We start from the raw sequence: 12,179 nt of genomic DNA, 5'->3' as shown, positions 1-12,179 counted from the left end.
TGAGATATCACTTAACTCCAATGAGAATGGCCTTTATCAAAAAAACCCAAAACAACACATGCTGGCGTGGATGTGGAGAGACAGGAACACTAATACGCTGCTGGTGGGACTGCAAACTAGTGCAACCCCTGTGGAAAGCATTATGGAGGTATCTTAAACAGATTCAAGTAGACCTGCCATTTGACCCAGCAATCCCATTACTGGGCATATACCCAAAGGAAAAAAGGTCATTCTGTAACAAAGACACATGTACCCGAATGTTTATAGCAGCACAATTCACAATCGCAAAGATGTGGAAACAACCCAAATGCCCATCAATACATGATTGGATTAGTAAGCTGTGGTATATGTATACCATGGAATATTACTCAGCTATAAGGAATAATGAAGATACCACATCTCTATGGTTCTCCTGGAGAGAGTTGGAACCCATTATATTAAGTGAAGTATCCCAAGAATGGAAAAACAAGCATCACATGTACTCACCAGAAAATTGGTTTCCCTGAACATCACCTAAATACACATCTAGGAATGACACCAATCGGATATCAGACTGAGGTGGGGGGTGGGGGAGGGGTGGGTGTATGCCTACACAATGAGTGCATTGCACACCGTTTGGGGAATGGTCACGCTTGAAGGTGCTGACTCGGGAAGGGGGGGGTGGGAGGGGAGGGACATATACCTACATGATGGGTGCAATGCGCACTACCTGGGGAACGGACACGCCTGGAGCTCTGACTTGGGGGGAAAGGCGGTACATGGGCAACGTATGTAACCTGCAATTCTGTATCCCCCATAACAATAAGACGAAATAAAAAAAAAAAAAAAAAAGATGGAGGCAGAGATTGGAAGTGCTGCCACAAGCTAAGAAATGCCTGAAGCTACCAGAAGCTAGAAGAGGCAAGGAAAGGTTTCCACCCCCCACCCCCCTGCAAGAGGCTTCAGAGAGAGCATGGCCTTGCCAAAACCTTGATTTCAGACTTCTAGCCTACCAAACTGTGAGACAATAAATTTCTGTTGCTTTAGGCCACCCAGTCTGTGGTACTTTGTTATAGCAGCCTGGGAAACTAATAAACTAGGTTTTTTTCTTTTTTTTTCATTTCAGTGATTATACTTTTCAACTTCATAATTTTCATTTTTGTCTTTTTAATAATTTTTATCTCTTTATTGATCTTTTTTGATTTGACATTGTCATCTTATCTTTTTTTGCTTCTTTATTCATAATTTTGTTTGGTTCTTTGAACATATTTATAGTAGCTACTTCAAAGTATTTGCCTATTAAATATAATATCTGGTCATTGTCACAGGTAGTTTCTGTTGCCTGTTTTTTTTTCCAGTGTATGGGTTATTCTTTTCTGTTGCTTGACATCTCATATTTTTCTTGGAAACTGGACATTTCAGATAATATATTGTAGCAACTCTGAGTACTGGTCTCCCCACTCTCAGCCCAGGGCTTGTTTATGTTATTTGCTTGTTTACTTGTTTAGTCACTAACTGCATAATTTAAGTGAAGTTTATTACCCCATACCCCTGAAGTGTGAAGCCTGTGATGTTGTTCCTCAGGGAACACAGCCCTGGAATGTCCACAGACATCCTGGGTTTTGGCAAGGCTCTCTTTGATTCTCTTTCTCTGACCGCATCCAGCTGTTAAGCCCCACTAATTGCTGGCTGATTGCTCCATTGTTTTCTTTTTAAAATTTTTTAAAGAGACAGGATCTTGCTATGTTGTTCAGGCTGGTCTTGAACTCCAGAGCTCTAGTGATCCTCCCATCTCAGCCTCCGGAGTAGCTGGGACTATAGGTGTGTGCCACCACCCCCAGCTGCTTCTTTTAAAAAATTTTATCTATTGTTTTCAAATATCCTCTAGGGGAAAAATTGCTCCACAAACTGATCCAATCAAATTCTGGCTCCTTTGAAGCATAGTTCCCTACATCAGTGTTTGAGATTTGTTCTGATCTTAGGATGGTTCTTCTCAGCTGTCTTGTTCCCTGTTTCTCTCCAATAAACTAGCCAGGCTACAGTTTAGCCTATATCTCCAGGAAATCTATTATTCTACCAATTTCCTTTTACCATAGCCTCCACTGTTCTTGAGACCGTATTTAGGCTTGAACTTCCCCACATTCCGTTACAAATGAAGTCATTTCCTTTGGGGAGACATTGAGAGTTCTCTGTTCTGTGGTATGCTTTTTCCCCAGGGCAAAAATCTCTGAGCCATAGCTCTGGTGCTGGGGTCAAGGACAATGGCATGCTTCTGAGTAACACCACCGCTTTAGGAGCTGAGCACTCAATGGAGGGAAAGGCAGCAGTTCCAGATCTCCTTGCCCTGCCTCTCCTGGTGTGGTATCTCTGCTCCACGAGTCAAGTCAAGGGTGATCATAGCCCTAGTATTTTCAGTGGTGCTACACCCTAGTTAGAGCTTCCAACCCACAAATGAGGCCTTGGTGGGAGAAGGGAGCCCCCACCTCTTAGCCTCACCCACTTGGAAATTATCCTCAGCAGCAGGTAGCTGGGGGAAGGATGAGAAATGATGTCCTGCTCCTTCCAGGAAAATAGATCTAATTGGGAGCCGAAGGAGAGAGATCCCTGTGTTCTTGGTTGTACCAGTATGGAGTGGAATTTCTGTTTCCTTACATTGGGAGGGAGAAGGGAATGAGTAAATCTTGTTTCCAATACCCCAGAGTCTGACTTTTCATACTGAAATTTAGTAGATTTTCTTGAATAAGTGTTTCTTCATTTGCTATGTGCCCTTAAGACCATTTCTAGGGACTTAAAAATTTAAGTAGACTTTTAAAACTTTTCTAAAGTAGACTTTCTTTTATAGAGTAATTTTAGGTTCACAGAAAAAATAGAGCAAAAAGTTCAGAGAATTCCCATATACCTCCTGCCCCCACCCCACCATGCACAACCTCCTTCACTGTGGACATCCCACACCACAGCAATATATTTGTTATAATCACTGAACCTCCATTGGCACATCGTTATCACTGAAAGTCCGTAGTTTATATTAAGGTTCATTCATGGTGTTGTGCATTCTATGGGTTTTGACAAATGTATAACGACATGTATTCAGCACTGAAATATCATACAGAATAGTTTCTCTGCCCTAAAAATCCTTTGTGCTTTGCCAATCATCCCTCTCTTCCCGCTAACCCCAAGCAACCCCTGATCTTTTTATTTTTTGAGACCAGTCTCTAGGACTTTTTCCAGAATGGCATATAGTGAAATTATATAGTATGTAGCCCTTTCAGATTGGCTTCTTTCACTTAGTAATGTGCATTTAAGGTTCTTTCGTGTCTTTTCATGGCTTGATAGCTCATTTCCTTTTAGCACTTAATAATGTCCCATTGTCTGGATGGACCACAGTTTTATTTCTCTAGTCACCTACTAATGAACATAAGGGTTGCTTCCAAGGTTTGGCAATTATGAATAAAGCTGCTATAAACCACTGTGTTCAGGTTTTTGTGTGGACATAAGTTTTCAATTCATTTGGTTAAATATCAAGGAGCACAATTCCTGGATCATATTCTAACAGTATGTTTAGTTTTGTAAGAAACTGCCAAATTGTTTATCAAAGTGGTTGTACTGTTTTGCATTCCTACCAGCAATGAATGAGAGTTCATGTTGTTCTACAGCCTTGACAGCATTTGGTATTGTCAGTGTTCTGTATTTTGACCATTCTAAGGGATGTGTAGTAGTATTTCATTGTTGTTTTAATTTACAATTCCCTAATGACATATGATGTTGAATATCTCTTCATATACTTATTTTTACATCTGTGTATCTTCTTTGGTGAAGTATTCTGTTCAGGTCTTTTGCTCATTTTTAAATCATGTTCTTTGTTTTCTTATTGTTGAATTTTAAGACTTCTTTGTATATTTTATTTATTTTTATGGTTTAACAATTTTGTTTCACAGACAATTTTGATTACTTTTGAAAAATTACTTCCAAGAAGAGTTCTACTACTTTTACTTTTCAATACATCAAGCACTTCTAAATATCTGGCAAAACTAAATGTTTTAAGTAAGAGTTTGTCCACTATGTACACAGCACTGTTAAATAAAATTGCACACACATAACAATGGTTATAATCTGAAGGACTTTTTATTTTTTTTATTTCAAAATATTAAGGGGGTACAAATGTTTTTGTTACATGGATAGCTTGTATAATGGTTAAGTCAGGGCTCTTAGTGTGCCCATCAACAGAATAGCATTCATTGTACTTGATGGGTAAATTTTTATCCCTCCTTGCTTCTTGGTTTCCAATGTCCTTTACATTTCTTTGTGCCTGTATGTACCCATCGTTTAGCTTCCAGTTATTAGTAAGAACATGTGGTGTTTGTTTTTCAATTCCTGAGATTCTTTACTTAGGATATTTGTCTCCAGCTCCATCCAAGTTGCTGCAAAAGACATTATTTCATTCATATACTGTGGTATATATACCATAGTACTCCATGGTGTGTGTGTGTGTGTGTGTGTGTGTTTTCTTTATACACTCGTGAATTGATGGGCACTTAGGTGGATTCCACATCTTTGCAATTGTGAATTGTGCTGCAATAAACATTTGAGTGCAGGTGTCTTTTTGATAAAATGACTTTTTTTCCTTTGGGTAGATACCCAGTATAGTAAGTCTACATTTATTTCTTTGAGGAATCTCTATACCGTTTTCCATAGAGGTTGTACTAATTTGTAGTCCCACCCACAGTATATAAGCATCCTTTTCTCTCTAGATTCATGCCAACATCTATTGTTTTTTGACTTTTTAATAATGGTCATTCTGACAGGGGTAAGGTGGTATCTCATTGTGATTTTAATTTGCATTTCCCTGATGATGAGTGATATTGAACATTTTTTCATATGTTTGTTGGCCTTTCTCTATCTTCTTTTGAAAAACTACTGTTCATGTATTTTGCCCACTTTTGGATAGGGTGGTTTACTGTGTTTTTGTGTGTTTGTTTTTTGCTGATTTGCATTCTTTGTAGATTCTGGATATTAGCCCTTTGTTGGATGTATAGTTTGCAAATATTTTCTCCCATTCTGTAAGTTATTTATTTGCTCTGTTGACTATTTCCTTTGCTGTGCAGAAGCATTTTAATTTAATTAAGTCTCATTTATTTATTTTTGTTGCTGTATTTGCCTTTGAGGTCTTAGTCATAAATTCTGTGCCTAGGCTGATGTCTAGAAGAATTTTTCCTATGTTTTCTTCTAGGATTTTTATGGTTTCATGTCTTTTATCCATCTTAAATTAATTTTTCTATATGATGAGAGATAGGGGTCCTGTTTCATTCTTCTGCATGTAGCTGTCCAGTTTTCCCAGCACCATTTATTGAATAGGGCTTCCTTTCCCCAGAGTATGTTATCTGCTTTGTCAAAGATCAGTTGGTCCTAGCTTTATGGCTTTATTTCTGAGTTCTGTATTCTGTTTCATTGGTCTATGTCTCTAGTATTATAACACTACCATGCTGTTTTGAATACTGTAGCCTTGTAGTATAATTTGAAGTCAGGTAATATGATGCCCCCAGATATGTTCTTTCTGCTTAAGATTGCTTCAGGCTCTGTTTTGGTTCCAAATGAATTTAGGATTATTTTTTCTAGATTTGTGAAATGTGACATTGGTATTTTGATGGGGATTGTATTGCATCTATAAATCACTTTGGTCAGTGTGGACATTTTATCAATGTTGATTCTACCAATCCATGAGCGTGGGATAATTTTCCATTTGTTTGTGTCATCTACAATTTCTTTCATCAGTGTTTTGTGGCTTTCCTTGTAGAGATCTTTTACCTCCTTAGTTAAGTATATTCCTAGGTATTTTATTTTCTTTGTAGCTATTGTAAATCATATTGAGTCCTTTATTTGACTCTAAGTTTGACAGTTATTAGTATATAGAAATGTTACTGATTTATATGCATTGATTTTATAAACTGAAACTGTGCTGAATTTATTTATCAATTCTAGGAGTCATTTGGTGGAGTCTTTAGGATTTTCTAGGTATAAGATCATATTGTCAGCAAACGGATAGTTTGATCTCCTCTTTCCCAATTTGGATGCCCTTTATTTCTTTCTCTTGTCTGATTGCTCTGGGTAGAATTTCCAGTAGTATGTTGAACAGAAGTGGTGACAGTGGGTACTCTTGTCTTGTTCCAGTTTTTAGTGGGAATGCTTTCAGCTTTTCCTCATTCATTATGATTTTGCCTGTGGGTTTGTAATATATGGCTTTTATAATTTTGAGGTATATTCCTTCTATGCCTAGTTTGTTGGGGGGTTTTTTATCATTAAAGGTGCTGGATTTTATCACATGCTTTTTCTGCATCTGTTGAGATGATCACATGGTCTTTGTTTGTGCTTCTGTTTATGTGGTAAATCACGTTTATTCATTTGGATATGTTGAACCATCCTTGTATCCCTGGGATGAAATCCACTTGATCATAGTGAGTTACCTTTTTGATTTGCTGTTGAATTCAGTTTGCTAGTATTTGGTTGAGGGTTTTTGCCTCTATGTTCTTAAGGGATATTGGTCTGTAGTTTTGTTGTTGTTGTTGTTGTTGTTGTGTCCTTTCCTGGCTTTGGTATCAAGGTGATACTGGCTTCATAGAATGAGTTAGGAGGATTCCCTCTTTCTTGATAATATGGAATAATTTCTGTAGATAGGTAGAATTCAGCTGTGAATCCATCTGGTCCAGGGCTTTCTTTTGTTGGGCTATTTTTTATTACTGCTTCAATCTTGCTGCTCATTATTGGTCTGTTCAGAATTTCTGTTTTTTCCTGATTCAGGCTTAGGCAGTTGTGTGTTTCCAGGAATTTATCCATTTCCTCTACGTTCTCTAGTTTGTGTGTATAGAGGTTTTGATAGTATTCACAATGACATTTTGTATTTCTGTGGTATCAGTTGTAATGTCTCCTTTTTCATTTCTAGTTCAGCTTATTTGCGTCCTTTCTTTTGTATTTCTAGTTAATCTGGCTAGTAGTCTATGATTTTATCTTTTGAAAGAACCAACTTTTTGTTTGGTTGATACTTTGTGGGTTTTTTGTTTGTTTTGGTTGGTTGGTTTCCATCTCATTTAGTTCTGCTCTGAGCTTTATTATTTCTTTTTTTCTGCTGGCTTTGGGTTTGGTTTATTCTTTTTCTAGTTCCTTGAGATGTGAAATCAGGTTGATAATTTGTGATCTTTCTGTCTTTTTGATATAAGCATTTAAGGCTATGAACTTTTCCTTTAGCATTGCTTTTCATGTATCCCATAGATTTTAAAAGCTTGTGTCCCCTTTGTCATTCAGCTTGAGGAATATTTAGATTTCAATCTTAATTTCATCATTAATCCAAGGATTGTTCAGCAGCAGGTTGTTTAATTTCCATGACTTTGTGTAGATTTGAGAATTTCTCTTGGAATTGATTTCTAGTTTTATTCCACTGTGGTCTGAGAAGGTACATAGTATGAATTCGATTTTTTTGAGACTTATTTGTGGTCTAAGAGATTTATTGTGGCCTAAGAAATGATCAATATTGAAAAATGTTTCATGTGCTGATAAAAAGAATGTATATTCAGTAGTTTTGGGTAGAATGTTCTGTAAATGTCTGCTAGTTCCATTTTTTCCAGAGTCCCATTTAAGTCCAGTGTTTCTTTATTGATTTTCTGCTTCAGTGATCTGTCCAGTTCTGTCAGTGGGGTGTTGAAGTCCCCAGAAATCATGATGCTACTGTTTATTTCTTTGCTTAGATCTAGTAGAATTTGTTTTATGAATCTGTGAGCTCCTGTGTTGGGTGTATATATATTTAGGATTGTTATGTCTTCTTGTTGAATTGCTCCCTTTACCATTATATAATGACCATATTTGTCTTTCTTTTTACTGTTGTTGATTTCAAGTCTATTTTATCTGATATGAGAGTGGCTACACCTGCTTCCTTTTAGTTTCCATTTGCATGGAATATATTTTCCATCCCTTTACCTTGAATTTGTGTGAGTCCTTATGAGTTAGATGGATTTCTTAGAGACAGCATATACTTGGGCTATGATTTTCTCATTCAGTCAGTCAGTCTGTGTCTTTTCAGTGGGGCATTAAGACCGTTCATGTTCAGTGTTAGTATTGACACGTGGGGTACTGTTCTGTTCATCACATTGGATGATACCTTGTTTTGTTTTCCCGCTTGTGTTATTATTTTATAAGAGGTGTGAGCTATAACTTTTAGGTGTTTTTACACTGGTGGGTATCCATTGTGCTGTTCCCTGTATTGTTCACTTTTGGGTATTTCCTGTAGGGCAGGTCTAGTAGTGACAAATTCCCTTAGTGTTTGCTTGTCTGGAAAAGTATTTATTTCTCCATTACTTATGAAACTTAGTTTCGCAGGATACAGAATTCTTGGCTGGCCATTGTTGTTTAAGAAGACTAAAAATGGGGCCCCAATCCCTTATGGTTTGTAAGATCTTTGCTGAGAAGTCTGCTATTAGCCTGATGGATTTTCCTTTGTAGGTTAGTTGTTGCTTTCATCTTGGAGCTTGTAGAATTCTTTTCATTCATTTTGAATTTGGCCAGGTTAATGACAATGTGTCTTGGAGATGTCCTATTTGCTATGAATCTTCCCGGTGTTCTATGACCATCTTTTATCTGGATATCTGAATATCTGGAGATAGCAGAGAAGTTTTCCTCAATAATTCCGTCAAATAGGTTTCCCATGCTTTTTGCTTTTTCTTCTTCTCCCTCAGGGCTGCCTATAATTTGTATATTGGCTCACTTCATATAGTCCCATATTTCTCTGAGTGATTGGTCATTCTTCTTTATTATTTTTTCTGCATCTTTGACTAACTGGGTTAGTTCAAAGTCTTGTTTTCAAGCTCTGAGATTCTTTCTTCTGCTTGGTCTAGCATGTTGTTGAAGCTTTCTGCTGTATTTTGAAATTCCTTAAATGGCTCTTTCATTCTTTTAAGTTCTGTTATATCCTTTCTTATGTTGTTTGTCTCGTTAGTGACTTTTTCATTTTCTTTCATTCATGTCCTGAAATTTTTTTTTGTGTGTGGGGGCTTCTTTGTGTTGATTTGCAACTTTCTCTTCAATGCCATCCATCTTACTTGCCATCCATATTCTGAATTCCATTTCTGACATTTCAGCAATTTCCTTTTGGTTGCAGTCCATTGCTGTGGATCTATTGTGATCTTTTGGGGTGTCAAACTAGCTTGCTTTGTCATGCTGCCAGAATTTTTTTGTTGGTGTCTTCTCATCTGAAACCTCTTCTCTCAGTTCAGGGTAGATAGGTTTGTGGCACATCTGTTCTCCTATGCTGGGAACTTTCTTACTTAGAAGAAGTCCCTCGATGGCACTTCTATGTCCTTTTCCGGAAGATTGATCCAGCAGGAGAGGGATGGATGCACTGAGAACCTGTATTGAAGCTGTTCAGTGTTGTCCCATTCCTCTGTGATTTTCACAGTCCAAGCTGGTGCTGGATGATCTTTGTGTGGAGTTGTGGGTTGTTCCCCCAGGCTACTGTTAGATACTTGGGTGGGGGCTGGGTGAGTCCCTCCCCATAGAAGCTGGTGTTGGGGGATATTGCTTCCTGCAGCAGTGGCAGTGGCAGCTGGGGTGGGCAGCCGCTGGGGCCTCAGGGCTGTGGCCATGGTGCCAGGTGGCAGTGGGGCAGCCTGGGTGCATAACCTGGGGGCTGGCAACAGTGCAAGAGCCTCAGGGGCAGGTCCATGGGGTGAGGCAGTTGGATGGGCACCTCGGGGGCATGGCTGCAGGATTTGCAGGGGCAGGGCCTTGGGGCCGGGGGGGAGGGGTAGTGTGGGAGTCTCGGGGGTAGGGCTGGGCTGCCAGATAGCTAGGGCTCTTTTCCTGTGCAGGTCCCATTGAGGCAGTTACCACAGGGTTTCTCAAGTGATGTCAGTGGCACTTGTTCTGTTCAAATCCTCTGTGGAATGGAGGGATGCTTGGCTCCCAGTCATGGGGTACGCAAGAGTGTCTGCTCTCCCTGCACACTTCCCCACAGCCTGGCAGGGGCAGTGTGGAGGTAGTTACAGCAAAGCCAAGCCCTAGTCCAGGTGCTTTGGACCTGAGAGCTCAGAAGGTCATCAGTTGCAGCAGCCTGGGAACGGAAGCCACCATGTCCCTGCTGTGTCTGCTGTCTGGTACAATGTCACCGCACAGTCTTCCAGCAGCTCCCTGACCAGTCCTGAGGTCTTCAATAGTGGTGGGGGCCCCTTCACAGCTCAGGTCACAGTGTCTGCTGGGGGAGCCTGGAGCCTCAGAGTTCTGTCTTCCTATCTTTCCACACATGTGGATGCCTCTTCCAGATACCTTTCAATCTTTCCAAGTGGGTCACCCCATTTCCCTCTCCTTCACTATGTCTCCCATTATTTCTCTGATAATTTACAATGCTCTCTCCAAGAAAGTCCATCCATAGGTGCACATCTACTTGCAACTTTCGATCTTTCTCCTTGAGAGCAGCATGCACGGGCTGCTTCTAGTCTGCCATCTTTGCCCAATCCCCTTCTTTGTATGTTTTAGATAACAGTACTTTATCATAAAAGTCTTTTGCAAATATTTTCTTCCAATCTGTGGCTTATCTTTTCATTCTCTTACAGTGTCTTTCACAGAGCAGAATTCTTAACATTAATGAGTCCAGCTTATTAATTCTTTTATGCATTGTGCCTTTGATGTTGGATCTAAAAAGTTATTGCAATGTAGTTTTTTTTTTTTTACTTGTGACATGGTCTTATTTATAACTTAAAAAAACTATGCAAACATATAAAATGCTCTAGAAGGATATACACCAAATCTAAAATGTTTACTTTCAAGGGGAGGGAAGAGGATTCCTTATGACAGTTTGCATTAATGTAATACTTTTGTAACTTTATTATTATTTTTTTATTTATTTCAGCTTATTATGGGGGTACAAAAGTTCAGGTTACATACATTGCCCATGTACTGCCCATCCCCCCAAGTCAAATCTCCAAGCATACCCATTCCCCAGACAGTGCGCACTGCACTCATCACGTAGTTATACTCCCATCCCCTCTCCCCACCCCCCATCTCCCCGGGTCAGCACCTTCAAGCGTGACCATTCCCCAGACGGTGCCCAACGCACTCATCATGTAGGCATACACCCATCCCCTCCCCCCGCCCCCCACCTCAGTCTGATATCCAATTGGTAGCATTCCCAAATGTGCATTTAGGTGATGATCAGGGAAACCAATTTTCTGGTGACCTGATTAAATTAAAAAGCTTCTGTACAGCCAAAGAAGCAGTCATGAGAGTAAACAGACAACCTACAGAATGGGAAAAAATTTTCACATACTACACATCAGATAAAGGACTGATAACAAGAATCTACTTAGAACTCAGGAAAATCTGCAACAAAAAATCAAACAACCCTATCAAAAAGTGGGCAAAAGACATGAATAGAAATTTTTCAAAAAAGATATAAGAATGGCTAACAAACATATGAAAAAATGCTCAACATCCCTAATCATCAGGGAAATGCAAATGAAAACCACAATGAGATATCACTTAACTCCAGTGAGAATGGCCTTTATCAAAAAGTCCCAAAACAACACATGTTGGCGTGGATGCAGAGAGACAGGAACACTCATACACTGCTGGTGGGACTGCAAACTAGTGCAACCCCTGTGGAAAGCATTATGGAGATACCTTAAACAGATTCAAGTAGACCTATCATTCGATCCAGCAATCCCATTATTGGGCATCTACCCAAAGGAACAAAAGTCATTCTATGACAAAGACACCTGTACCCGAATGTTTATAGCAGCACAATTCACAATTGCAAAGATGTGGAAACAACCCAAATGCCCATCAATTCATGAATGGATTAGTAAATTGTGGTATATGTATACCATGAATTACTATTCAGCTATAAGAAATAACGGTGATACGACATCTCTTTGGTTCTCCTGGAGAGAGTTGGAACCCATTATATTAAGTGAAGTATCCCAAGAATGGAAAAACAAGCATCACATGTACTCACCAGAAAATTGCAATGTAGTTTTATTGATTGTAACAAACATACTACTCTGGTGCAGGATGTTGATAGTGTGGAAGTTGTGCATGTATGGGGACAGGGAGTATATTGGAACTCTCTGTACTTTCCACTGAATTTTATTGTCAATCTAAAACTGCTCTAAAATTATTATTAATAATTTAAGAAAAATTGTCAAGCTCTAGATGAAGCTAAGATA

The 12,179-nt window shown here is 39.1% G+C and overlaps 1 protein-coding gene across 1 annotated transcript in view; it reads left to right on the top strand.

Moving 5' to 3' along the window:
• Positions 1-12,179, top strand: part of NHSL2 (NHS like 2) — a 239,216-nt gene that overhangs the window by 54,357 nt on the left and 172,680 nt on the right. The window lies entirely within an intron of this gene.

The sequence above is a fragment of the Eulemur rufifrons genome, chromosome 30 (genome assembly GCF_041146395.1).
Source record: "Eulemur rufifrons isolate Redbay chromosome 30, OSU_ERuf_1, whole genome shotgun sequence".
In the NCBI taxonomy this organism is placed as follows: domain Eukaryota; kingdom Metazoa; phylum Chordata; class Mammalia; order Primates; family Lemuridae; genus Eulemur; species Eulemur rufifrons.
Note: the sequence above shows the minus strand (reverse complement) of the source record. Positions and strands in the feature narration are given on the sequence as shown.